A 3,647-nucleotide genomic window follows, 5' to 3' on the forward strand; every position below is an offset into this window, starting at 1 on the left:
ATATAATTGATATATCTTAGTAACATTATTTTCATTTTCTTGTCTTGAAAAGTGCTTCCAAATATGTCCATGTGCTTTTCTATCTTGTGCTTATCATTTTAATATAATATGATTTAATTTTTCAAAATATTTCATATTATTTTTATTTATTTTATTTTATGAGTGTTTTGCCTGCATGTGCATGCCTCCACATTGTGAAATTCCCACAGACTCTAGAAGAGGGCATAGGATCCATTGGAAATGGAATTACTGAAGTTGTTAGTCATCATCTGGATGTTGGGAACTGAACCTGGGTCCTCTGCAAGAGCAGCCAGTGTTAAAAGCTGAGCCAGCTCTCCAGTCCTTATTTTGTTTATTTAATTAGGTCTGTGTATGTGAGTGTGTGTGTGTGTGTGTGTGTGTGTGTGCCTGTGTGTGTGAATGCAGATGCCAGAAGAAGCTAGAAGAGGCTATTGGAGCTACAAGCAGTGGTTGTGACCTGCCCAATGCAGGTAGTGTGAACTAAAGTCAGGTCCCCTGCAAGAGCAGTACACACTCTGAACCACTGAGCTATCTCTTTAACTCTCGTTTTAATTTTAGAGAGTAAAACCATTCTTATGAATTTGGAAAATTTTTTCAAATATTTTTCTTTACAATTTCTTAATACTTTCACAAAAAAGTGAATTGTACACTTATATATATATATATGACTTCCTGTTATATAGAGAATTATGAAATAAGAGATGTTTATGTAAAGTAGTTATAATTCAGAGGGAGTACTAGGTGGATTATGATACAAAATTTGGAAGGAAGAATACTCTTAGAAAATACATTCAAGAGTATATGTGGGATTGGGGCAAGGACATTCAGTATGAAGTTATGTGATCATGAAATAGATGTGGGGAAAGGTGTTCAATTACTCTAGCTTTACTCTCAGGTAAGAAATCAAGTTTTTAAATGAAATCTGGAAAATATACAAGAGCTACTAACAAGGCCAAACATTTACCATCTTATAAATTTTATAAATTTATAAATTTGATTAAGTCTCAATTATTGCCTAGGTATTGCTTTTCTGGTGATTTAGTTAACAGCAATTGTTCTAGAAAGAGAGAAAAAAAAAAAAGAAACGCAATTGTTGTTGTTGAAGATTCAGCAGAATATCCAAGCAGCAGATAACACAGGAATGTTGGGTTATACTCCAAAGATTTCGTCATTTAAGTCCAGGAAATCACATCAAAGATAGAGGTGACTTAGAGCCTTACCCACAGGATAACCAGATGCCTTAGTTAATCCTTTTGTGTTTCAATGTCAAGTTCCATTTAATAATTGCCTCCAAATTTTATATTTTATTGGTAATGAGTAATGTTTTCAGTAACATTAACAATGATTGGTCTAAAAAATCGTCACTTAGCTTTTTCCACGGGTTCATCTAATGAAGTACAAATGTCACGTGCAACAAGATATTTTTACAGACTATGAGAAGGTATCTTTTAAAAGATAAAAAAGAAATTCTAAGAAAATAGCCCGCTTTTCAAAGACAGGATGCATAAGGATCACTAGGAAAGCATTTGTGATCAATACAAGCTATAGGACAATCTGCACAGCTAAACGGATGATCTATATAGAGACTGTCTAGGTCCTTTAGAGTGGAGGGTTAGAAGCAGTTCCAGCAAGACGCAGCAATATGTACCAAGGACCAGTAGGTGGCGGGAGTGGGAAAACTGAGAAGGCTGTGAGGTCTAGAAGTATGGATGCGAGTTGGTGCTGAGTCACAATGTGCAAGCAGTGATCTAAATGCCCTCGCGGCAGTGGTCTGTGAATGTACCGTACTATGAAGTCTACAACTACTTATTTCATTTGGGGGACACATCTTTGAATTCTGTAAAGCAATTCTTTTTAAAATCAATGAGTTAAAAGAAATTATGTCATTTGTAAAGCAAAAAGGAATGAAGTACTGGATTTATATTACTAAAACTGATGATTACAAGCATACAATTTGTATAAAACTTTGTTGAAATATAAAAATATGAGAGTAGGAAAGATCATTGATCACATGGGAAGCGAAGCACATATTTTTACTGAAAATATATATGACTGTATATTTCAAAAGAGTAAAAATAAAATAAGACTGCATCAAAAGATATACAGAGATGAAAGATGTCTTGATTTATCAAGTTGATGTGTAACTTTTCATTTGTTTTAAAAAATTTTATCTCATGCCCATGTTATAGTATATTTTGCATATGCTATAATAAAAAATAAAAGAAAAACAAAGCCACAGCAGAAAAGATACTGCTCAATAGTTAAGAGTACTAGATGCTCTTGCAGAGGACTCAGGTTCAGTTCCCAGCACCTACATGGCAGCTAACAACCATCTGTAACTCCAGTTCCAGGAGATCCAACCAGCAGAAAAGATACTGCTCCATTAACAGAAGAAAATATCACTAAACATAAATAAGCAAATAAAACAAAATTAAAAATAAAATAAAAAATAAGCTTAAAGCTCTTCCTAAATTTATTTTTATCTTTATTCTGCATGAGACAAGTGGTATGATGCAATAGATTAAATATCTATGCACATAAAGCAATTTCCATAAGAATAGAAAGACCAAAGACCCCTTGATTGCACTAGGAATTGAATTTTTTGAAGAAGAATAATGCTCAGGAAAGACTAAGCACCTGATATTCCTTTAGGAACTCATGTCCCTACTGTGCTGTGACCTATACCTTTGGCAAGTTTCAATCCGTTTTTGAGGTTCTCCTCCCTCTTGCCTACAAAGGTCAATAACATTTGTCTCTCTCACATGTCTAAAGAGAAAATGAAAATCCTACTTCATACTAACTTGTCCTGTGTAACATTTGTCACAGTTGATTCCAGGCCCAGCTATGGCAAACAATATTTATGGCGGGTTCAAACATCCTCTTTTAATTAAATGCCGTCTTCCCTGTAGTGTACACAATATCCTTTGGCCAAGTAACTTGGGCAGCTCAAAGTTCACACTAGACTACATAGTTACGAGAATCCAGGAAATTACTGAACAGCAGACAATGAAAGACAAAAAGGTCATCAAGAAAAGACTTCCCTGGATATCATACCCTGAGTTGGACAAATTCAAGAGCCTTTCCAAAAGCCCCCGGAAGATCCTTGAGTATTGAATTTCAGTTAGTCCTTCAAAAGTCAACTCCAGGGGCTGGAGAGATGACTCAGCAGTTAAGAGCAATGGCCACTCTTGCAGAGAACCTGTGTTCAGTTCCTAACACCCAAATGGCTCTGAGTCTTCTTCTGACATCCTTGGGCATTGCACCACATGGGCACCCTTACACACATGCATGAAATATTCTCATACACATAAAATAAAAATAATAAATAAAATATTTTTTAAAATATCACCTCCAAAATGTTCATTTTTGTTTGTTTGGTTTCTTTGCTTGCCTTGAGATAGGATCTCCCTGTAGCCCCAGCTAGCCTGGAACTCACTATGTAAACCAGTCTGACCTTGATTTCACCGAGCTACGCCCCCTGAATGCTGATATTAAAGACATTCAACACCAAGTGCGGACCCTAGTTTTTTTAACTGAATTTTTGCTCTTTACCCCTATTTTTTAATTCGCCTCCCATAGTTGTAATACCAGCTTTCTAAGATTCTCTGCCAAATAAATTTTACAGA

This window comes from Nannospalax galili, unplaced genomic scaffold (assembly GCF_000622305.1).
Source record: "Nannospalax galili isolate Female #2095 unplaced genomic scaffold, S.galili_v1.0 scaffold136, whole genome shotgun sequence".
Taxonomy (NCBI): domain Eukaryota; kingdom Metazoa; phylum Chordata; class Mammalia; order Rodentia; family Spalacidae; genus Nannospalax; species Nannospalax galili.